Raw genomic sequence first — 26473 nt, 5'->3', positions numbered from 1 at the left:
CTGGTAACATCATCATCTAAGGGCCTATAGAATGCCTGATTTACTAGCACAGAGTGTATATAATATTGCCTCAGATAAGGGACCTATTTTATAGTAAAGGAGGTATGTCATTGAATGCATGACTATAGGAGTCACTGATTCTACCATAATGCACATCACCTGGAAGTTGACAGCTTAATGGAAGGACAAAAGACTTACCAAAGACTCCTTTAAGGTGTTACCTTGGGCACAACACTCAATGATGTTGGAGTGTAGCTGTCAGGATGTGTTATGTGCACTGAACCAATGGCCAGGGTATGGTCTGTGTTCCCAGTAGCTAGAACACATGGATCCTGGAGCCAAGAGGTAAAAGAAGGATTAGCCATTCTCACCATTACTCCCAGGGACCCACCCAAGGAATTTATACTTCCCACCTTTAACTTTATGTTCTATTGGATTAGAAATTTCCCAGGTGGAGGGGAAGGGGTTTGGAGGCATGCTTGTACCAGAGGGTTCTGCTGAACTTGAAGTTACAACTACTGCCCATTTTCTTTTTCTTTTTCTTTTTCAAGATTTATTTGTTTATTTGAGGGAGACAGAGAGTGTGTGTTTACACTAGGGAGAGAAGGGGTAGAGGGAAGAGGATCTTCAAGCAGACTTCTCTTGGGGGTGGAGCCTGATGTGGGGCTTGATCCACAACCCATGAGATCATGACCTGAGACAAAACCAAGAGTCAGATGCTCAGTTCGCTGAGCCACCCAAGTATCCCCTGTCCAGTCCTTTTAGATTCCTTGAGCCAGTGGATCCTAAAGAACTATTTCATGGGAATAATTGGCACTGAACACCATGAGGAGCTAGGGTTGCTGCTCCCCAATGGGGTAAGAAAGGAGAATGTTTGGAAGCCATGAGACACCAGTGCTTCAATCCAAGGGGTAGGTATAAATGGGCCATCCCAACAACCATGACCCTCTAGGGGTGAGAGAACTAAGGCCCAACTCTGCATATGAAGGATGAAGTTCTGGCTGAAGGTGAGGGAAGTCTGGAATGGGTGTGGGGGGAAGCCATGATGCTCAACGACAATGGTATTGGGACCATGTGTGGCTGGGAGGACCAAAGCTTGGTTCACTAACTGTCTTGCACGAAGCCTTTTATAGAAATTGCTACTAGCTACCATATTAAGGACCCTGTGACTGACTGGACTCCAAGGAGGGCATGAGTACATCTGAATGGTATAAGGAGTAAATCATATTGGATATCTCTCATGCCTCATGCCTTACATCTCTTCAGCCTACCTCTAATGGTGTCAGTTGGTGCAGTGACCAGTGCAGATATAAGCTCCCAACATCTTCCCTCAGCTGCATCTCATTTCTCACTTTCTGTGTGGAGTCTTCTCTGAAGCCACTCTGTAACATGACTGCTACAACACTCAGGCATGAGTGCACTGTTTGTGCAATCTAGAAGAGAGCATTCATACTCTATGTAGCAATCCTTGACCAGGGGGAAATTGAAGCCAGGGAACAAATACATGCTTCCACCTTCCTTCCCACAGGTACACAACTCTGGGGTCCATTTCACACAACTCCTTAGAGGGCCCCAGGCAGATGGTGCTGCTGTTGCTCATGGAATGACAAGCTCAATAAAATGCCCTTGCATTGGCTTTTATTCCTACCCTGCCTTATACTCTTTCGACTTCCTCATTCCTATTCCCTGGGTCACTTCCTCAAATAAACTAGTTGCTTGCAAATCCTTGCCAAAGGTTCTGTTTTCCAGCTAAGACACATAGGTGACTTGGGGAAAGTGAGGATAGATGTGGGCTGCTGATAATGGGTGAGGACAGAGAAAGGTGGGGAAAGATGTCCACAGGGAAAATTATCATTTATACTAGATCCAATTTTTGTAAAATGACATAGGTGTGTGTACGTAGACATAAAAAGATTCTTGCAAAATTGTCACCCAAATATTTGCATTGGTTATCTTAGAATGGTATGATATATTTTCTTATATTTTAAAGACATTATATTTTTATAAGTTGTTTGAAATATTTATGCTAAATGTGTGATATTTACATATAGTAATCAGAAAAACATTGCAAGGAAGGGGGTATAAACAATGGGGAAGGGAGTAAGCCTTCAAGCCAAGCGTTCAGACATCAGTGCAGAAAACTTCTCCTTCCTGAAGCCAGAAAACAAATCCCTCTCTCACTGTCAGCTCAATGTAACTAGAAATTCCAAGGCACGACCAGAACCCATTGGTTCTAGAGCAAGGGCCAGAGTTCAGTCTGAGCTCAGCTGGGATCCCCTGCTCTGCCTACCCAGTCTTCCACCCTGGTCGAGAAGGGATGACTGGAACCACAATTTGTAGGGAAAGAAAAAGAAAGTACTGAGCTAATAGGGGTTTGGTATTTCCTCAAAATTCTCAGTTATAGTAGCTAGCAAGGGGAGAGCAGTAGGCTTTTACAGATTACAAGAATGAATTGGCCCCTCTGAGAAATGATGCCCTCTTCTTATCATCTTCTGTCCTCCATTGGTCAGGGCTTCTTACCCCACTAGAGGCCTCCCTCCAGGCCACGGGGCCAAGTAAGTGTCTTATTTAAAATTGTCCTCAATATGCTTTGGCCCAGGTCATCCTGTAACTGGGCCCTGAGTGGAAAACACACGAGGCTCTGCTTTTGGGAAGTAGAGGAAGCTATTGCACCTCTATTTTGAACTAGAATTTGAATTTTGGAAGATAGAGATAGGTTTCTAATTTGAAGCATACGTAGTTCCGCCTCTTATAGAGAAAACCTTCCGGGGAGAAGATTCTAAATATGAAGGATTTTTTAAATGTGTCTTAGAACGAAGAAGGTGGGTAAAGTCAGATCCAAAATCCTGGTTTGACAGCAGATTTGCATGCTGTTCAATCTTGACTTTTCCCAACTGGAAAAAATGGAATGAAGGCTGATACTTGGCGCTTGATTCAACAATGACAAGAGTGAGGGTCACCTGGGTGAGGAATCAGTTAAGTGGCTGACTCTTGGTTTTGGTTCAGGTCATGATCTCTGTGTCATGAGATCGAGCCCTGCCCTAGCTCTGCGCTCAGCAGGGAGTCTGCTTGAGATTCCCTCTCCCTCTGCCCCTTGCCCCACTCGAGTGCATGCTCTCTCTAGTAAAATAAATCTTAAAAAAAAAAAAAAATAGAAGCAGCAAGACCAACGTTTCTACTATTCAGTAGCTATTAAACAAACTAATGGACGTTATTACTCCTTATGGAGAACCATAATTTACACATTGAGCCTTACCTTTCTGCTGTCCCCCAAATTTGGGTTTTCCTTAAACCTCACTTTCATTACCTTCCTCACCCAACCCCTTTTTCCTTGCCTTAAGGCTTCTTTTACTTTGTGAAGAAAATATTCTCAAGGGCATGGGCTTACTTTCAGAAGGCAATTGGTTGCTGGAATACTGTGCCTGAATGTCTTTGTTTTGTTTTTTATTTTTTGTGTTTTAATTTTAAAAGATTTATTTGAGAAGAAGAGAGAGAGAGAGAGAGAGACAGAATATGACCCTGAGCTGATGATCTCAGTGGTAACCAAGAGTTGGAGGCTCCACTGATTGAGCCACCCAGGAGCCCTCTGAATGTCTCTAGGATAAATCTTTCCTCCTATTTCAGCTGGTTACCTCGGGGTGGGGGGGGGTGAGGGTGTTTATCCCTGGTCTGGATTGAGCTGGTTACCTAGGTGGGGGAGGCTGGTGGCCTCACTTTATATAATATTTACATATTATTTACATATCTCTGCAGCCTAGGAACCTTCTGGAGTGCTGGAAATGTTCTCTAACTTGGCCAGGGTGGCCATTACAAGGTATATAATGTATATAAACTAACTGGTTTTGTACACTTGATTGTATACAAGGTATGCTTCAGTAAAAAAAAAAAAAAAGAAAAAAAATAGTTAAAAATATATATGCCTTCAAATGTGCATGGATAAAACCTCAAATCCTTCTCCTTGGGACTTTGGACTTTGAAATGCAAAACGGACGTCATTGTTATTTTACTGGTTGTTAAACACCGCTAAGGCAATGTACATTTTGAATCAACAGCAATTTTGGTTAGTAGGTGTGTGTTGTAACTGCGAAACCATTCCCTTTTTCAGAAGAAAATTAGACCTAGCAAGAAACGGACCTTCTATTGCATGGCATTGTGATGGGAGGCTGCTGCCTCCACTCAGTTGATTAGTTTCTTTTTCTTCTTAAGGTGACGTTTGATTTATAGTTGACAGTACTCCAGAATGCGGTGTAGTTTCAAAACTGAAAATGCTCAGTTCTTTGAGTGATCTGTGAACAGCTTTTGCTTTTAAGGATCCTTCCCCAGGAGACTACCCTGGACAGTCTGCTCTACTGTGCCGCTGGGGGCACTGGAACCTGGGGCTGGAGGGCGCAAGCCCAGCTGTCTTGCTCCCCCTTCTCTGGGGTCTTGAAGCAGGACAAGATGCATTCCAAACCACTGGCCAGGTATCTGTTTAAACTTGGAATTGTTGCCTTTTTTTTTTTTTTAAAGATTTTAGTTATTTATTTATCAGAGGGGGAGAGAGCACAACAGGAGGAGTGGCAGGCAGAGGGAGAAGTGGGATCCCTGCTGAGCAGGGAGCCTGATGCAGGATTCGATCCCAGGACTCCGAGATGGTGACCTGAGTGGAAGGCAGCCCTCAACCAACTGAGCTACCCAGGCGTCCCAGAACTGTTGCTTTTATTCTATTAACTCAGCCACTCTCTGGGCGACCTGCACAAGCTGTTGACATCTCAGGGCTTCAGGTTTTCACCTGGAACATGAGGGAGCCGATCAGACCCAGTGGAGGGTACCCAGTGAGGCTGCAGGGGAGACTCACCCGGAGAGATTCAACCCAAACAGGAAAGGGCATGCTGTAGTAGACATTTTTCAAGGACATAGTGTTAAAATTTTTATTAAGATTCTATGTTTAAGAGGTCTCTACACTCAATGTGGGGCTCAAACCCACAACCCTGAGATCAAGAGTTGCATGCTCCATAGACAGAGCCAGCCAGGTGCCCTGCAAAAGACATATTTTTAAAAATACATGCCTGATGGTACAGTCTTCTTCACCATCTATCTCACTGAATAGCATTTAGAATACACCAGGCTTGCAGCTAGGTACTCCGAACATGTTCTATAACCCGCCCATCTTTCCCCTTCACCCACCTCAAGTCATCCGTTTCTTGTTAGAATAAATGAAATCATTGGTGATTATTGTTTTTTTAAAGCACTTTCTTTTGAAATAATTTTAACTATAAGAAATCGCAAAAATAACACAGAAAGTTCCAGCGTACCCTTCACCCAGCTTCCCCCAATAACCTCTTACATAACTGTCATCACTGGTTCTTATTTTACAGCATGATTCACCTCCTCCTCCACCCTTAACTCCAGCACCCCACCCCACCCCCACAAATACAATCAGTCTTGGCATTTGAAAGAGTCTAATAACAAATAGCTGCAGGTTTGCAAGGTGAGCCAGAGGAGCAAAGACTAAACCTCATTTCCTGGTTCCAATCCAGAGCTCCTTGTGTCGTTACATGATTTGACTTCACAAGCCAGGTTAAAAAAAAAAAAATCCCCAAATGAAAACTGATGGTTTATTTATTTAAAGTAGAGGCAGTGAATAACTCATGAATTCATGTGTTTGCTTATTATTCTTCCTTGCTGTGGAGATGGATGGATGAATTGATTCATCTCTCTGCCTACACATCTCTCCCCACTGCAATGGGAAAATGAGGTGGGTTGGGGAGGGCAGTGAGGTGTGATGGAAAAGGGACGGAACCAAGACTAAAGATGGAGCCCTTGTTCTGCCAATGGAATGAACTTGGTGAGTCACTCTCTGAGTCTTCATTTCTTCCTTTGTAAAATGAGGAAGGAGGACTGGATGGGGTGAGGTCAGAGGCTCAGCTGAAGCCCAGAGGAAACCTTGGCCAGCTGCATGGAGAGCTCTGGGGCTAGAATGTCCTACGGTACAGTGTCATTAAGGGTGAAGAGGCCAGATCTTTATACCCCACATCCAGCAGCATGAGCTGTCCCAGGACTGGCTGTGACCTTGGCAAGGAAGCTGTCTGCAACACCAGGCAATTCTTCTCAATGACGCTCTCAGTTGCTGGGAAATTAGGGTTTCATTAAAGCTTCATCTGGGAGGCTCATTACAGTGTCCACCACCATGTGAAAGCACAGGGTACTGTTAATTAACAGGATAATGAGAACAATAGGATATTAACATGTACAGGGATATTAAAGATCATGCAGCTCAACATTTTCAGTTGGGTTCAATGGTTTGCCTCAGGTCCCATGGCAAGGTCACAGCAGACAAAATCCTTTGTCCTTCTCTCCAACCATTCTTTCCAGGACAGGGTAGCTCACATGCTATGCACGTGAGGGGCTTTCCACAGGAGCATAGAGGACCATGCAGGCCACCAGCTGTCCTAAGCGTGCCACCAGCCCTGGCCAGGGAGACCTGGAGCTCTTACTGGTACTTTCTAAAAATTCTTCTACCCTCAGTGCCTTCAGCCTTTCAAAGAAAGTGGCACTCATCCTGCTGGCTTCTGGCGAGCCTGTCCAGGGAATTTTTTTCAAGTCAATCTTTTCTTCTTGATGCCTGGTGAAAAGGGCATTGGGATAAAATCCAGTGGTAATGGTGCTTTGGTGCCTGGATGCCTTTGGCCACAGGAGAAATTCAGCAGTTCATCATCCAAAGCTGGATTGACAGAGCACAGAGCCAAGCCTGAGACTATCAGGAGCTGGCATTTTCCCTGGATTTGCACAATTCATCTGTGAGGGTCGCTAGGGCCCTGGTTAGAGAGGCCCAGCGGGCTGGGTAATGAACTCTCTGGTTCCTGCTGGGAGCAGGCCACTGTGCCTGGTGGCACTTGGGAGGGGGGTGGGTGGGAATCAGGGTGAAAGCATGCCAGAAATGGTTACATTTTGTAAGAAATGTGTCTTATCTTGTTCCATTCACAGAGGAAAAGAAAACATCAGTGCCAGAGCCAAACCTATTTCTCAGAGTAATCCATCTCTGTTCAGCAGCTCCCTGCAAATCTCTCTTGCATTAGGTTTCCCGGGCTTCAGACTAATGCACGCGCTATATTCCTCGCAAATTTAATAACAGTCCTACGTGTCTTTTGAAATTCGTGTTTCTGTGTCTTATCTCCACCTAATGCATTAATATGGAAATTAATTTAGTGCTCATCAGATAGAGTGAATTGTCAAGGTATGGGTTTCTTTTAGCCTTGCTGAAAGTCGTCCCCCCCCCCAACCCTGCCTCTCTGGCAGCTGAATACTTAATACTCTCCAAACAGGGGAAAACAAATGTGCTGCAAATACATAGGAAGTGCTTTCAAGCTGAAGGGATTCTCTAGCTTTTCAAGCCTGGATCTGACCTAGGCTTCTCTGGTCAGGCTTGGTTCTCATCACTCCCACTTGGGTCCCCCCTGGGTACCCTCTTGACCTCTAGATGTTTTTTAAATGCTCACATTTTCCCAAATCTCTGTCCCTTTGTATACCTATGCTAGTCCTTTTGCCTGGGCCACACCCTCCCTTGCCTGACTTACCTGAGAAACACCTACTTCACTTAAAGACTGCTAAAATGTCATTTCCTCTGAAATATTGGGGGTGGGGCTCCTTCAGTACCGGGGACACGGGGTGGGGACAGATACACCCTCCTGCAGGTGAGCATATAGAAATTCCTTTCGGAGCTGAGATTCTGATTCACTGCTCCCTCCCTCCATGGAGAGAATTTCGGCAAGGGGGACCCCCGTTCTTATTTACGGGAGGCTGACCTTGGCCAGTGCTGCTTTGGAAGTGATTGCTTTTATTTGGCTCCTCCTGGATGGATTGTCAACAATTCCTGTGGTAGGACCTGGTCTGCCATTGTTGGTTGCTTGCACTTAGCAGGCCTAGCAAGAGAGCATCTCATGAGAGTCTTCCTCAATGGATACATGAATGAAAGAGTGAAGTAATGAAATATGAACAGGAAATAAATTTATTTCCAAGAGACAATAGCTGGAAAAAGTGTTTTCCTCTGATTTAGAAGAATATCCCTTAAAAAAAAAAAAAGCCATTCTCTTTAAAAGAGAAAAAAATGGGGGTGCCTGGGTGGTTCAGTCAAATAAGCCTCCAACTCGTGGTTTCAGGTCATGATCTCAGGGTTGTGGGATGGAGCTCCCTCTCAGGCTCTCCATTCAGCTCAGAATCTAGTTGGGATTCTCTCTCCCTCCCTCTTTCTCTGGCCCTCCTACCCACTCCTGTGCACATGCACTCTCTTTCTCAATAAATAAATTAATTAATCTTTAAAAAAAAAAAAAAAGAGGGGGGGAAAAAGGTAAAAGATTCTCCAGGTCAGAAGCCAGACAATATTTCAGAGTTCTGGAAAATTGAGAACAGTGAATTCATACCCCTTGGACCCAAAAGGCATGTGCAACCCAAGTGTTTGCCTTACTTTCAAGTAACATTATACCAGAGGTATAACCCAAGTGTTATACCTCTGGAATATTTGGTGGGGGAAGAAGCTTGTTGCAATTGTGCACCCCTGAGGAGTTCCTCTGTGAAGCAGGATCCTCTTCCTTCCACCCAGCACAGTCACGGAGCCTCCTCCTACCACACACCAGCTTCCGAAACCCTGGCCTCCCGCCCTGCCCCATGCTGTACTCCCTCCACCCGGATGGCAGGAGCTTGGCCAGAGCCTCCTTCCTGACACCCATCCGTTCATTACTCCCAGCAACCTGTCATAAGGCTGCCTGGGAGAATCTGATTTCGCTGAGGGCTGGGGAGCAGTAAGGAAAGGAAAGGGCAACACAAAAAGGAAACAACTGTTTACACTGTACTTTATATCATCATCTGTGGTAACCACGAGAAAAGCCATCAGCTCTGCCTAGAAGTGACACGCTCCAGCTCCCAGCCTTGTTCTGTCCCCTCAGATCATCTTCCTTTGGAAGAGAATCAGAGGGGCACCTGGGTGGCTCAGTTGGTTAAGCATCTCACTCTTGGTTTCAGTTCAGGTCATGATCTCAAGATCATTAGGTCCAGTCCCACATTGGGTTCAGTGCAGAGCCTGCTTAGAGTTTCTCTCTCTTCCTCTGCTGCTCCCTTCCTCCCTCTATCATTCTCTCTCCAAGGAAGGAAGGAAGGAAGGAAGGAAGGAAAGGAGGCTACCGTGTACATGCACTACCCAATTTCAGGAGGCACCTTTTACTTAGAGTATAGTAGAAACAGTGCTCCTGAAGTTGTGCAGGGTAGTAGCCCTGAAGAGAAGTCCCTTCAAACCTCCAGGGCTTCTAGAAAAGCCCACTGCCCCTACCCCAGATGGCTGGTCTTGCCTAAGTTTGGCTTCCCTCTCCCCCAGCTTCCTCCACTAGAGACAACCAATCTCAGCACCAGGCAGATCAGGACAGCCCTCTGTGGATCTTGACACTTGAGGTGGGTCGATTTTGAGCTCTTCTTGTCAATACGAGGTTTACTCATACAGATTGTTCTTTCTGTTGTCCTGGGGATAATTATGGACTGAACTCCCCAAGACATAGACATCATAATCTCTCTTGTCCATACTAATAAAGTAAAATGTCTTCATATATAGGACAGTTATTCACGCACTAACCCCTTCCCACAATGAATTGTATTATTTTTTGGTATTAGACATGATGATGTGAGAACAGTCTTCGTCCCCACCCCACCCCAATCTTTTTAGCCTTGTCTGGGCTTTTGTGAAGGAATAGTGTCATTGAGAGAGCCCTTATCCATTAGTGGGAAAACAAAGAAAGCTATTCTCTGGGGAGGCACGTTCATTTTCTGGTTTCATTGGGGTCTAGTATCCCTGAGGGCCCTCGAGCACTTTGTAGGCACAGCCTTTATGCCCGTTCTCAGGTCTGCAGGCAGAAAGGCGGTCAGTCACTGGAGGCCTGCCCTGGGAGGAATTAAGGCATCTGCTTTCAGGAAGCTCCCCACACTTGGGGAAGCCATGTCTTCTCCCTGGCAGGGACACTATAAACTCTTGAGAAACACAAAGCCACTAATACTGTCCAGCACACAGCCTGGGATACTGAGGGCTATATGGAAGAGTTCCCCACTCAAAGAGGAAAAAAGTTAGCTACCATAATGCAATGCCAGACCAGAGAAATGTCTTCCATTTGTATATCCCACATTGAGTCTCCCTATCTTCCTTTTCCACTATTTACTGTAGGACCCTCTGTCAAGGTAGCTGTAACTATGGGGAGGGAGAGAGCATGGCTTACACCTGATGGGCCACAGAGCTCATTCATTATGAGTGATGTATTCAATTCAGGGGCCATTTAATGAGCTTACTCTGACCTGTGTTGCTGTTAGGTGCATGTTACTTAAAGATAAATCACACATGTTCTAAGCCCTAAAATGATTTCAATATAGTAGAACAGCATTTCTCAAACTTTTGCAGCCGTGGTATATATTAAGAAATATCTTTTTAAAAATTTATAATTCATTGTGGTAAAAAAACCCTCATAATATAAAATTTGCCATCTTCACCATTTTTAAGTGTACAGTTCATAGTGGTAAGTACTTCACATTGTTGTAACAGATCTCTAGAATTCTTCACCTTGCAAAGCTGAAACTTGACTTCTACAGGAGTATCTTTAATGTTGCTATGCAGTATGTGTGCATGTGCGTGCATACACACACACACACTCACACCACTGATACAAACATCTCACGAAATGATGCTTGCTCTCACTATAGGGGACAAAGGCACTCCAATATTTTCCTTTATTCTATTATACTCTTATTTCTATTCTATACTACTCTTTTTCTATTCTTATTCTTAGTTTTTGAAAATGCTGATCATGAGCCCACAATTCATGGCAGTATACTTTAGCCGGTTTCACACCTGTGCTTTGACAAGCTCTCCAGGAGACTATAGACAAAATCAAAAATAGCCATGGGACGAGGCAGAGTCAGGTTTGGGGTACAAGGCAGAGGAAAGAAGAAAGTTCTGAAGGACTCCCAGGAAGGAAGAAACCTTCTGAGTCAGCAAGATCATGAAAGGTTATTTGGATGGAGGTCATCCTCAAAAATCTACCTCAAAAACTCAATGTGATTTCAACTATGATTTGATCAGGAGGAGAAGGGGGAGAAGGTATGGATTAAATGAAGGCTGCTCTAGGCACATGAAATATGAAAAGTGATCCTGACGGCACAACTTTGGAACTGAGTAAAGTTGTGCCTTTGTTCTTTTATCTGTACAACGGGAATAGTCATACTATCTGCCTCTTAGCAACATGAGGATTAAATGAGTTAACCCATGGAAAACTTACTTTAAAGAGTGCCCAGTACATAGGAAGTGTGCGATGCTAGTGCATTGCTTACATTGTATTTTATTTTGCAAACATCGCTTCTATGGGTCACTTGTCCAGACATTCCACCTACTCACAACGTCACTGCAAGAAACAAAATGGAAGGGGCGCCTGGGTGGCTCAGTCGGTTAGGTGTCTGCCTTTGCTTCAGGTCATAATCCCAGGGCCCAGGGATCGAGCCCCCACATCAGGCTCCCAGCTCAGTGGAGAGCCTGCTTCTCCCTCTGCCCCTCATGCTGCTCATGCTCTCTCTCTTGCTCCTTCTCTCTCACAAATAAATAATATCTTAAAACAGAACAAAGAAACAAAACGGAAGGTATTTTCCATTAAGAAGCTGCCTAAAGGCTGTGGAGTTACTGGCATGAATTTAATAGACTGTCCTCTATAGAAGAGCCAGTAGTAAAATAGAGCAGTGGCAAGAATCACTGGCATTGAGTGAGCACGCAAGCCTGGTATCAAGGCCTTCATGGGCATCCTTTGCTCTAATCTGTGCTGTAGTTATGCTAACGCACACCACTAACCTCACCATTCAAACCGGAAGTTCTGGGCCATGTGGATTCTCTCTGGGTTCTTCGTAGGAAATCACCCTAATGGGGAAGGAGGGAATTTTTCAGGTTGAGAAGTCTCTTTAAATATAGATGGGCCGGGGGCATGGTCTTGTGGCAGATGGCAGGAATCCTGGGTTCTTTTGGAGAAAAAACTGAGATCGAGCTCTGCTCCTACAGCTACCCCTGGCTGCAGAGAGCATTTCCTAGATAAATCGTTGAGCAAGACTTGCAAGCTGGCCTGAACATTTCCCACCTCTGAGGCGTGTTCTATCTTTTGTAGAAATCCCAGGCTACACTTAGTTAGCTGCCTGTTTCCTGGTGGCCAACCTCAGGAACTGTACCAAACCCCATCTTTGGTGGCATTGGCCTCCTGACCCAGTGTGCAGATTATTGAGGTTGCTGTCTTTATCCTGCACACTCAGCTACATGACAACTAATTGAAGACCAGGCATGAAATCTCTCCTTACTCCAAAGACTGTGTCTCAGGCCTTCACTCAAACCTGCTATTTTTTTTTTTACTGGGAATGATTTTGTTCATCCCAAATAGCTGTCTCTCTATCTCAAAGCAGGTGAAGAGCATCAAATTAGAAGGGACTGGGATATGTGATGGTTAGCTTTATGTGTCAACCTGACTGGATGCCCAGATTAAACATTATTTCTAGGTGTGTCTGCATGGGTGTTTGCAGAGGAGATTCAAATCCGTGGACTCAGTAATGTCCATGGACCTCTTCAGTGCAGGTGGGCATCACCTGATCCTTTGAGGGCCTAAATCAAAGAAGGCCAAGGAAGGAGGGATTTTCCCCTTGTTTCCTGCCTGATAGACAGTTAGTCTGATAGATATCCCTTAATCCTGAGATATCGGTCTTCTCCTGCCCTTGGACTGGGATTCACACCATTGGCCACTCTGGTTCTCATGTCTCAGGGCACAGGTGAGAATTACACTGCTGGCTCTCCTGAGCCTCCAGCCTGCAGAAGGCAGACATGGAACTTCTCAGCCTTCATAATCACATGAGCCAACTGCTTACAATAAATCTCTTCCTATATACATATCCTGCTTGTTCTGTTTCTCTGGGGAACCTTGGCTAATACAGGGTGTGTGTGTGTGTGTGTGTGTGTGTGAGAGAGAGAGAGAGAGAGAGAGAGAGGAGGTTGCTGAAGAAGGGCACACTGACTCCAAGATTGAGGGCAGAAGAAACTGAGACATCCCACATAATAAATGCATGTGCGTAGAAAACGCAGCACCTGGAAATATTTGGGAGCATTACCCCTTGCTGAGGCTCTGTAGCCCAGTGGATCCCACATATGACAAGCCGGCGGCAGAAGGAGACCCTAAATTCTCAAGGCACAGTTAATTAATTGGAAACAGCAGCAGGCATATGTGAAGAGAAAATGAGGGAGGCATGGCGGTCAGCCCCAGTTCCACTACGTACTGGCTGTGTGACCTTCAGCAAATCACTGTCCCTTTCAGAGTCCCAGTTTCACATGTGCCAGATGGGGGTGAGGTGTATAATAATAGTAGAACACCTGCTACAGCGTTCTTGTGAAGACAAGATCATATAGATAGAAAAGTCCTCTGTGAGTTTCAAAGCACTAAGTAAATGTTTGAGTTTAATTATTCAGCTCAATGTTTAAGGAGAACAAATGTGTGCAGTAAGATTTAAAAATAGTCCTCTCCAAAACTGGAGGAAAAGAGTTTTGGAAGGGAAAGAGATGACTTCCAGTTCTGTGAAGAATCTACTTACATGGATGTCTGTCTGTCTTTCTATCTATCTATCTGTCTACCTTACCTATCATTTTACTTAATTAATTATTTATCAAGAAAGAGAAATGGAAAGTTCCAGGGGAGATAACAGTAGAGATTCTGAGGTCACCTGTGTATAATGTATATGTTCATTCATTCCTTCATTCATTCACTGAGTATCTACCATGGACCAGACCCCTGGCTAGGTACTGGGGATACAATGATAAGAACAGAAGGATACGACTATGGTCTGAACCTCGTTTAGTCTAGGGGAGAGTAAAATAATCCCACCAATCAATGCATAGCTGTAAACTTCAATAGTGACTCTGAAGAATAGCATGGGGAAGCCAGTTTGCCAGGGTTTAAAGTCAATTTGCTGCTTCCCTTTCTTCATCTGTTCCATGGGGAATAATAATGACACTTACCTCTTAGGGTTATACAGAAGATTAAGTCAGATAATACATCTAAAGTAGGGTTCCCTAGAGTCAGCATGATGGATTCTTTGGGCTGGATGATTCCTTGCTGGGAAGGGCTGTTCTGAATATTGCTGGATGTTATGTCCCTAGCTTCTACCTGCTGCATGCAAGTAAGCATCCTTTCTCCACACCGGGACAACCGACAATGTTTCCAGACATGGCCACGTGTCCCCCACAGGGCAAAAGTGTCTCTGGTTAAGAAACACTGGTCTAATACATGTAGAGCAGTGTCTTGTACATGTTGACTATGCACTAAATGTTAGCTTTTATAATTTTCATAAAGAAAAGTTACACAGAAGAAAGACCTAAGATTCAAATCCTGATATTGTCATTGACTGGTTGTTGGACCTAATCTTGAGAAGATTAATGAATGTATGGATACCTTGGCTTCTTCATCTCTAAAAAATATTATCATACATAACTTACTTAGTAGATCTTAAATAAAATAATGTATTAAGTATTAATCTAGTTCCACGTAAAGGTATCTAAAATAATGTTTGTATCTTTACAGCAGGAGTTGACAAACAACAGCCCATGGGCAAAATCCAGCCAGCCTCCCTTTTTGTATAGCACATAAACTAAATTGGCTTAATTTTTTTTTATTAAGTTGAAATTCCTGTAACATAAAAATGAACAATTAACCTGGAAGTGCAAATTGGTGCAGCCATTCTGGGAAACAGTATGGAGTTTCCTCAAAAAGTTAAAAATAGAAATATGCTATGATTCAGCAATCACTCTACTGGGTATTTACCCAAAGAGTACAGAAACACTAATTCAGAGGGATACATGCACCCCTATGTTTATAGCAACATTATTTACAATAGTCTAGATATGTAAATAGACCAAGAGTCCACTATTGATGAATGGATAAAGAAACTGTGGTATATAAACACCATGGAATATTATTCAGTCATAAATAAGAATGCAATCTTGCCATCTGTAATGCCTTGTATGGAGTTAGAGAGTATTATGCTAAGCAAAGTCAGTCAGTGAGAAAAAAGACAAATACCATATGATTTCATTCATGTGTGGAATTTGAGAAATGAAACAAATGAGCAAAATGGGAAAAAAGAAGCAACACAGAGCAAGAAACAGACTCAACTATAGAGAACAAACTGATGGTTACCAGAGGGGAGGTGGGTGTGGGGTGGGTGAGACACATGATCGGGATTAAAGAGTGCACTTCTTGTGATTAAAATAAAAACTTTAGGGCACCTGGGTGTCTCAGTCGGTTAAGCGTCTACCTTTGGCTTGGGTCATTACCCCAGGGTCCTGGGATAGAATCCAACATCAGGGGTGCCTGGGTGGCTCAGTGGGTTAAGCCTCTGCCTTTGGCTCAGGTCATGATCCCAGGATTCTGGGATCGAGCCCGCATGGGGCTCTGCTCAGCAGGGAGCCTGCTACCTCCTCTCTCTCTGCCTGCCTCTCTGCCTACTTGTGGTCTCTGTCTGTCAAGTGGATGAATAAAATCTTAAAAAAAAAAAAAAAGAATCCCACATCAGGCTCCTTACTCAGCAGGGAGTCAACTTCTCCCGCTGCTTGCCTCTCCCCCTGCTTATATTGGCTCTCTCAGCCTCTAAAAAAATAAATAAATAAAATCTTTATAAATAAATAAATAAAAACGTAAAAAAAGAACCATTAACCATTTTAAAGTACATAATTTAGTGACAATGGGTTTTAAACTTTTTGAGTCTTTTGAAGAAAATCAAAAGAATATTTGCTGATATGAAAGTTATATGAAATTCAAGTTTTAGTGTCCACAAAGTTTTGTTTTGTTTTTTCTTTTTCACAAATAAAGTTTTGTTGCAACATAGCCCCATTCATTCTATGGCAGCTTTCCCACTACAACAGCAAGGTTAAGTAGCCACGATGGAGACCAGATGGCCCAGAAAGCCTCATGTATTTACTCTCTGGTTCTTTATAAAGAAGGCCCTCTCACCCCCGCCCCCCACTTTAAAGTAGTAACAAGACTAGGGAAATTAAGTACTTGCTTTTGGGAAATAATGTGCTGCTTCTTTGCCCTGCTTGCTGATTTTAGGGAATGACAGAATTTACTCGAAAATATGAGGCACTGGTATTTTTCTCCACCAGTCTGATGTAGTCAGCAGGATCTGTAGCTTCGGGACCCGAGACGCCCCCGAAGAAGACAGAATCACAGGGATCACAGGCAGGCATGGTCTCCTCCCACTGCCGGACTTTCTGTTCCTGCTCTTGACTTCCCTCTACTGCCTGGGGGTCCCATACACTTTCAGCTTGGAAACCCTGGTCATTTCAATTCTGGTCAGAAATGGAGGCTGTTCTGGTTTTTATTCTTTGTCACTCATTTCTACCTATGGTATCTTTTCTGAAAGAACCTGTAAGGAAGCAAAAGGTGTCCCTTTCGCAAGTGGTTTTCAGCCTGATTATTTTTATGAAACAAAAGAAAGACTCTTACCTTACCCCTAACTGACTGAAAGATTTTAGATAGAGGATCTACCCTAGAAAGGGAGTCACCACCATAGATAACCACATTATAATATGAAATACTTGGGGTGATAGGCAGGGAGCAACTTAGCAAAGTGTTTGTTAAAATTCCTCTTTATGTGCCATTGTTTCTGGATGGCCCAGCAAACATTTGTTTACTAAACATTTACTCTTTTCCATCTTCCTATGAATTGTCTTCCTTATTTTTAAAGTCCCAGTTTTTCCCACCCCTTCTCCTTAGCTCTGGATGACACCTAAGTCTCATTTGCCTGCCTGTGGGCTTCATACTCTTAAGGAGCCCTTGTAAGTACGTAATTAAATTCCATTTTCTCTTGTTAATCTGCCTCAAATCGGTTTAATTCTTAGACCAGCCAAAAATACCTTGAAAGGTAAAGAAAAAAATTTTCCTCCCCAATAACTTTGTAAAATATTTGCATATCCAACTTTCATCCCTGGTCTAAATGAATTGACCATACATAGGGCACTGCTGGGTCCAAGGATTTTATTTATTTATTTATTTATTTATTTATATTTTATTTATTTATTCGACAGATAGAGATCACAAGTAGGCAGAGAGGCAGGCAGAGAGAGAGTGGGAAGCAGGCTCCCCGCTGAGCAGAGAGCCCGATGCGGGACTTGATCCCATGACCCTGGGATCATGACCTGAGCTGAAGGCAGAGGCTTAACCCACTGAGCCACCCAGGCACCCCAGGTCCAAGGATTTTAAAAAGACTCCCATAACTGTTCAGTTCATACTAAGCCACTAGGCTACCTGGTCTGTAAAGTTGGTTAAAATATGGAAAGGGAGGGCTTGAACTCATGCTTTCCTTTTGATGGGCTGTAACATAGAGAAAACCTGTGGAATATTCATCTTGAGCAGATGGAGTTGAAGCAAGAAGAGAAGTTAGTAAAGATAGAAGATTTTGAATGCTTCACACGCAAAGACCCTAGAATTGTGCAAAGCTTGACTCAACGCTCAAAAAAAACCCTCCTCAAATACCCTGAAAAGCCTTCCCAAGTGCTTATCCCCACAGCCCCACCAGAGTATGGTTGTGGGACTGTTTTCCTGGCCTCAGCACCTTGATAAGAGTTGAAGAAGACCCTTAAAGAACAATATCCAGATATAATGAATACAGAATGTAAGGGCCTGGTTAGCCAGAGGGAGCCATTTCATTGTAAACTTGGATTGAGCCTGCCCCTCCCAGAGGAACTTACTTGCAAATCCTGGATACAGCGGCGGGCCAGGTCGGATGGAGACATCCAATCAGTGGGGCACGCATATATTTACTATGGTAAATTGAAATTCAATTGGTCACCTGTATTGCCGACCTAGCATGACTGTGCAGTTTTCCCTGTGTATTGCAATCTCATTGGCCACCTGTGCATGGGCCGGGCTCAACCCCACCTCTATAAAATTTAGTCTGTGAGGCTGGGAAGCATAGTCGTGGGGAGCATCATGGTCGTCGGGAGTGTTGTGGTCGTTGGGAGCTTCGTGGTCATTGGGAGCGTTGTGGTCGTCAGGGAGCGGCCTTGCCGGGGAGCGGCCTCGTCAGGTAGGGTAGTCGTTGGGAGCATTGTCGTCAGGTAGCGGAGTTGGGATCGTCGTCGTCGAGAGTGGCGGCATGGGATCGGTGTCCTGGTTGTCGTTGGTGTCCTGGTCGTCGTCGCCTCTTTGTAAGAGATGGCCCCGACTGGTCAGTTTGATTTTCAATGCTTGGTGTGAAATAAAGCTTTGCTTGACTTTTGCTTTGTGTTGGTCTCTTTCCTTTGATCACGGACCCTAACACAAAATACTTAGCTTTTCACCCTCATGTCAGCAAGCCTTCTTACTTAACTATGGACCCCAACAGTTAAAACCAGAACCAGACAAGATGCCTAACTCATGGTCTGATTAAAACCTATCATTTTCATTTTTCACTGCACTTTCTTGAAGCATGGATGAAGGTGTTTTGCAATGATCTAAACATTCCAACTGCCAAGACAGAAAAGCCCTGACAGCAATGGAATGCCTAGAAGACCATTCCCCACATGCCCCCTTCAAGGGTCACGAATGGGAACTGAACACACACTGACCCCCACCCATGACCATGCACTCTCTGCCCGCCACCCCCCACCCCCCGCCCCAAACCTCTCTATAAACCTCTAGTGTCCATCTTGCAGGCAGGATGGTGGGTTACTGCCACCTACCGCTGTTGCCAGGAGCCAAAACCAATTTCTCCCTTTCTCTTTTCCAAGTTCTCATCTCTTGAGTTATATTGGCTTCTCTTACTATGAGTTTATCCAAGTTTGATTGGTAACAGTGTTGTCAAACCCAGCCAAGGGCTGTGCTTCTGATGTGTCCAGCCCCCTTGGGATTCCCTGGGTTGGGAAGTTGGCTGGGGCAGTGCTAGGGCTCACCCCTTCCTTTTCTGAGTTAGCAGCTGGGATAGATCATTCAGAACACTAGGTAGTTCTATTTTTCATAGTAAATAAGTGAGAGTCCTTGGACGGCTATGACACAGATATGGAGGCCATCCCTGGATGAATGTTATTTTGATGTTGATAATTCTATAGATAAACCTATACCCTAAGAACTCCTTTGTCAAAATCCTTCTATTATCCTGCCTCTCAGGATCCTGTGTCTCCTGGGCTGGGTCTAAAGTAGTAATCATGGCTACAATGTTCCCAAACCTTAGAGAGGAACTGGAAGAACTCACCAAAAAGCTTGAAAACATTTTTAATGTAGCAAATCTTACAGAGGAGAAGGTTCCAATGCTCCTGGCAGGAGTTTGGAGCCTCAGCAAGGGTGAGTGTTAATTCTTCCTGAAACCAATCAGCCACACATCCTTGTTACCCAGTCTGAAGAATTTTAGATTCCTCTAGGATTTCTCAGCTCTGTGATAGGCTAGCTTGGAATAGAAAAGACTTAACAGGTGACATAAGGAAAGTATACCCACTAGTTCTTTATTAGAGATAATTATTGAAAAATTAGTGGAGTATAAACAGAAGTCAGACAGACTCACTTTAGGAAAGTCTTCCTCTTTTTGGGAAAGGGGAGGGGAAAAACCAGTGACAGCAATTATTGAAGATGGATAATCTACACCATGTTCTTTTGACACTAAAAACTGTGTTACTTTCCGCTTCTGTCTCAAAGGCTCTCCTCTGGATTTTGTACTTTTCCTTTCATCTTTTGACACATGATTGAAAAGTGGGACTTTCAGCATCCAGATGAAGTGTTTCTCAGGACATGGGATGTTCAGAGCGAAAAGCAAGGTAGATCTAGACAAATCAGTTTGGTCATTGCCGTTGTCTTCCAGAAGCCCACACCACCTCTACCTCCACCATCTTTTAGATCATGGTCTGGGTGCCTGGAACCCCAGAACTCCTTGCATGAATGGTCCTAAGTCTGCTTCCAGAACCCTGCACAGGGTTTGCTCCTGGTTGTGAATACCATTGGTATTCACTGGCCTAGACCCATAGTGAGTGTATAGAGAGAAGGGGGCTCTTTGCAAGTATGTGGATGGAGATTGGCCAGATGCTGGGGTGTCTCTATGTATGGAGCAGTACCTGAGATTATGCAACAGAGCAGGGATGGGAAGAGTAAGGCCAGACCTAAGCCTGACTCTCTCCATGGCCCCATGTTTGATAGGGAATTTTGAGGAGTCTGAGAATTTTAACTTGAATATGTGCTTCTAGGTCATTATGAAAGTATCTTTTTTCTAGGTAGAATAAAAGAACATCTTTTATTTAATTGTTTGCTAGTTTGGTTTATAATTTTTAAATATTTGTAGGAACAATATGCAGATATCCATTTGTACTTTTACCCCAGGCCCTGGCAAACATTATGGATGGGAATTGCCTATCTCAGTCTTGTGCTTGAATAGAAATTCTGTAGGCAATTTTCCATGGTGGAGAATATTGAAGGCCCTGTGGGGGACATTCTCTAAAGTTTTGTCTATGGACAGTTTCCCAGTGTTTCTGAAAGAATCCAAATGCTGCCCTCAGTGAGAAGCCAAGACTGACTATTGATTTCGTTCAAGCAGCCATCCGTGGGCACAATAAGATTTAAAACCTAACAAAAGGGAGGATGCTAAATTTTAAGTTTCTCCAAGTTAAAAACTTACAAGAACAATGGATCATAACCTCACAGTGTAAAGGTAACTCTTCTGTAAACCCCATCCAATATATTGCTACTATTTTAAAACCCAGGTCACTGGAAGTCCCAATGTCCTAAGAGACCTCCACAACTCTCACTTTTTGGGTCTCTATTTAAACAGAATGTAGGATATCCTTCCAGCTTGGTTCAGTGATTCCTAGTAAAATTTCTCCCCCTTTCATTTACCAATCCTACATCCCATCACAGACAGAAATACACAGTTTTCTTACACTTGGGTTTCTTATTCAATGTTGTTGGTTGTTAATGTTGTCCGCTATGTGGTGAGATGATTATTGCTATAAGAATCAAAGGAAAGCAGTCAGCCATCATCTCACTAGAAGACTTCAAACTATCCCTGAACCCTTCATGAAGGAGCATTCCTTCCTCCTTGGCTTCTATGTCTATTTTTTTTTTTTTAATTTCTTTTCAGTGTAACAGAATTCATTGTTTTCGCACCATACCCAGTGCTCCATGCAATATGTGCCCTCCATAATACCCACCGCCCGGCTCCCCCAACCTCCCACCCCCCACCCCTTCAAAACCCTCAGGTTGTTTTTCAGAGTCCACAGTCTCTCATGGTTCATCTCCCCCTCCAATTTCCCTCAACCCCCTTCTCCTCTCCATCTCCCCATGCCCTCCGTGTTATTTGTTATGCTCCGCAGATAAGTGAAACCATATGATAATTGACTCTCTCTGCTTGACTTATTTCACTCAGCATCATCTCTTCCAGTCCCGTCCATGTTGCTACAAAAGTTGGGTATTCATCCTTTCTGATGGAGGCATAATACTCCATAGTGTATATGGACCACATCTTCTTTATCCATTCATCCGTTAAAGGGCATCTTGGTTCTTTCTTCAGTTTGGCGACTGTGGCCATTGCTGCTATAAACATTGGGGTACAGATGGCCCTTCTTTTTACTACATCTGTATCTTTGGGGTATTTGCAAATGACAGTACAGACAAAAGGTTGATATCCAGGATCTATAAAGAACTCCTCAAACTCAACACACACAAAACAGATAATCATATTAAAGAATGGGTAGAAGATATGAACAGACACTTCTCCAATGAAGACATACAAATGGCTAACAGACACATGAAAAAATGTTCATCATCACTAGCCATCAGGGAGATTCAAATTAAAACCACATTGAGATACCACCTTACACCAGTTAGAATGGCCAAAATTAGCAAGACAGGAAACAACGTGTGTTGGAGAGGATGTGGAGAAAGGGGAACTCTCTTACACTGTTGGTGGGAATGCAAGTTGATGCAGCCACTTTGGAGAACAGTGTGGATATTCCTTAAGAAATTAAAAATGAGCTTCCCTGTGACCCTGCAATTGCACTTCTATGTCTATTGAATTGAGACTTTCTTTGTAAATTAAATACAGCAATGTTCTGCACTTTGAATGTGGTATATAGGGACCAGATCTTCCTATCTGGACAAACTTCAGTCAAAAACTAACAATAACTAAGACACAAACACTGTCCAACTTGGATCTGACCCTTGCAGGAAAGTCCCATCTGTTTGTGGACAGCTACCTGAATGAGATGAGAAATAAGCTTAGGGCACCTCCTGCTAAAACCAAAGTCCAATTGCCTATGTGGTCACTTTAATCCCCTAATACCTGTGTTCAAAATGAGCAGATGAGTCTACTGCTCTGTTGAGAAACTATATCACCTTAATACATATGTCAGCCCTTGTTCACCCCATCGTTCCAACTCAACTCTGTGGTTTCACCTGACTAATGAATTATTTTTCCTCTCTAGTATATTCTCATTCCAATACCTTTTGCCTCTTCTACCATGACCAATATCTTACATCAATTATACAGGTGAGATTAGTCTGGGCAGTTTTGGCACTAAAGATGCTTTTCTTAAGGACTATTTCCTCTTGCCACTTACCAACCATAAAACAACTATATGACTTAAAGAATGGGGCCCCTGATCAGAAAAAGTTTATCGGGAAGATTCCAGTTTATCTCCTTTACTCTGTTTACAACCTGTTTATACCCATACAGTCATCCCATAACTTTCATGTCCCTTCTACCTAGTCAATATCATCAGTTGGAGGGGACAGTTGGGAAAGGCGAAGGAAAAGAACAAATTGGGACCACCTGTGTGCCTGGATTATCTAGTATAGCACCTCGTCATCATGTGTGCTCTCTGCTTATAATGCAGGGAAGTCCAGAACCATCCTGGATTTTACCAGGAATTGGATGCCTTTCACCCACCAGCAAATTAAACACATCAGCTTTCTCTTATGAAGTGGTAACTCCAAGTGTTAGTGTTAATATGCTTATTTTCTGGAGGGTCCAAAGATTTTCCCTGGGAGAGTAGTTCCAAACTTCAGTATTTATGAGGACTACTTGAAGGGATTGTTAAACACAAATTTCTGGGCCACATCTTCAATTTCTCATTTAGTAGGTCTAAAGTGGGGCCAAAGGATCTACATTTTAAGTTCCCAGATGCTGATGCTGTAGATCTGGTGACCACACTTTGACAGCCATCGCCCTAGAGGAAAGCAGACGTTATTACTTTGCCAAGACATTGCTCTAAAAACACATTCCACAACACAGACCCACACTAAGTTTCTTATTTTATGGCATAAGTTTTCTAATATTTATGTAAAGCTTTAAACATTAAATTCTAACCACAAATTCCATATGCTTGAATTGTTTTGGGCAAGATAGAGAGCAAAAATTATGACATTAAGCAAGAATTTGGTAGACTTTTCAATGAAGACCTTAAATGGTCTGAGGCCTTACCAGTTATCATAATGAACATGTGTTTCTGCAGTCAGAGAGCTCAGTCCATACGAAATTGTAAAGGGATGGCCCTGGATGGTTCCAACTTACATTCTACTTGTTTTCCACTAACAGCAGTTGGCTAACTGTGGCCCACTGGTCAAATCTGGCCTGTCACCTGTTTTTGTATGGCCTGCAAACTAAGAATGGTTTTTACTTTTTTAAATGGCTGAGAAAAAAAAAAGACAGCTATTTCATTAAATGTGAAAAGTATATGAAATTCAAATTTTATTGTTCACTAAGCTTTTTTTGGAACACAGCCATGTCCATTGTTTTTGTATTGTCTTTGGCAGAGTTGCAGAGTTGCAACAGGGATAGTAGAACCCACAAAGCCTAAAACTCTCTGATTCTTTAGAAAAGACATTTGGTGACCCTTAATCTAAAGGGTAAAGGAGTTACCTTGTAGCATCCACTAGGTGAAGATTATGTGAAGCTGGCCAAGAGGTAGAAGAGAACTCTTTGGAGATGTAGGTCATATGACCTCAGACTTGAGACATAGAGTAGAAAATGCTGCATTTACATATTCCCATAGAATTATTACCCATCTTTACTTTACATCCTATAACTGTTGTTGGCTATGTCTGCTAGAAAGACATTTCCTCCTGCTCTCTTGCCACATTCTTCATTTCCTCCTGTGTCTGAGCTGTCATTCTTCTGCATCATCTCTGCCTAATAACCCCAGGGAACAGTTTGGTAATCAATTCCCTCACCCCAGCAGATGCACTGGAAAACAAGTCAGTGATTGGCTTGTGTGTATGGCTTCCTTGGTGATGGTGAGTCTTCTCTTCATGTTCTTACTATAAATATTTCCTGCCGGAACAATTTCATGTGTTGGGTGAAACCTTCTAGATATAAATACAGGTAGAATGATGCCAAGCAAGATGCTGCATACCCAGCAGCATGGTTACACACAGGCCCTGCGAGCTTCACAGGAGTGACATATAACCATTAGGTCTCAAATTTCCTATGACTGATCACTAACAGAACATATTGGATCATAGTAAATTCCACAAAGATACAATCATTCAGCAAAACAAACACAGATTTTTTTTTTCAGTATTGAATAAAAACGCTATTTTGTAATGACAGAGTCTCAAGGATGACTGACAACTTGGAACACTCTTTCCAATAAAACAGTTAAAAAATACTTGATTGAAAATATGAAGCTTCCATTGATAAGGCAATAAATGCTTCTGCTTAAATATTTTCTTAAAATATGTGTGCTTTCATGGCCAGGAAAAACGTGGGAACTTATTTGTTTAAAACTGAAAATTATGAATTAAAATACTTGAAAAACAAGAACTATTTTCCACCATAGTCTTAAGCTCGAAAACTTTTAACTTGTTACTAAGAGAACACAAGCCTAGGAATAAAAAGTTCTAGTTCTAGAAACAGCAAGAATGTTTTTGTTTGTTTGTTTTAAGAACTTTTGTGACTTTTAGAATCTTGCATTTCTAAAACTTTTTTTTTTTTTTTAATATAAGAGACGTTTGTATACTATCCCTTTAAACTTCAAAAATTGGTTAAAAAATAATGGCCAACAGACTCATGAAAAAGTCCTCAACATGACTTGGTATCAGGGAAATACAAATCAAAACCACAGTGAGATACCACCTCACACCAGTCAGAATGGCTAAAATTAACCAGTCAGGAAATGACAGGTGTTGGTGAGGATGCGGAGAAAGAGGAACCCTCCTATACTGTTGGTGGAAATGCAAGCTGGTGCACCCACTCTGGAAAACAGTACGGAGGTTCCTTAAAAAGTTGAAAATAGAGCTACCCTATGACCCAGCAATTGAATTACTGGGCATTTACCCTAAAGATACAAATGTAGTGATCCAAAGGGCATGTGCACCCCAATGTTTATAGCAGCATTGTCCACAATAGCCAAACTATGGAAAGAGCTTAGATGTCCATCAACAGATAAATGGATAAAGAAAATGTCATATATATATACAATGGAATACTATGCAGCCATTGAAAAACCCCTGAAATCATGCCATTTACAATGACATGGGCAGAACTAAAGGGTATTATGCTAAGCAAAATAAATAATAAGCCAATCAGAGAAAGAAAATTATCATATGATCTCACTGATATGAGGAATTTGAGAAACAAGACAGAAGATCATAGGGGAAGGGATGGAAAAATTAAATAAGATGAAAACAGAGAGGGAGACAAACCACAAGAGACTCTTAATCTCAGGAAACAAACTGAGGGTTGCTGGAAGGGAGAGGGGGTGAGAGGGATGTGGCTGGGTGATGGACATTGGGGAGGGTATTTGCTATGGTGAGTGCTGTGAATTGAGTAAGACTGATGAATCACAGCCCTGTACCCCTGAAACAAATAACATATGTTAATTTAAAAAAAGGTAACAAAAAAACGAGATGGTGAAAATTCAAATGTATCAGTAACCACATAAATATATGTGGATTATGCATTTCTGTTAATAAACAGAGGTCATAAACATACTGCTGTAAAGGAAATAATTGACAAATTTTACTGCATTAAAATAAAAAAACTTTTACATGAAAAATTAAACTATAAAAAAAATGAAAAGTAAAAAAAATTACATAATGAGAATGGGAAACTTAACATTTTACTCTAATATTAAAAATGTGATTTGTTGTTTTTCTCCATAGAGAAAGGAGTAATTGCTTTATGCAAATGTAATGTAATGTGGGATTTCAGTTGAAAAGCACTGTAATTGTGTTATGCTAGCTACAATTATAAAAAATGGTGCCTTTTGTGAATTGGCACTAGTAAAATCTTTAGTAGAATCTAAAAAACATATGCATCTAGAGAAATGTTTCCACTTGAACATTTTGGATAAATTTTATTTTATTTGAATAGGTAATATGGTTTCATGGATCAATCAAATCAAAACAACACAAAAAAGTATGCACTAGATATTTATGCTTACCATTTTCCTGCCACTCCATCCATCTTGTTCCCTATAGGGTAATTATTTACATTA

This window comes from Martes martes (assembly GCF_963455335.1).
Source record: "Martes martes genome assembly, chromosome: 3".
In the NCBI taxonomy this organism is placed as follows: Eukaryota; Metazoa; Chordata; class Mammalia; order Carnivora; family Mustelidae; genus Martes; species Martes martes.
Note: the sequence above shows the minus strand (reverse complement) of the source record.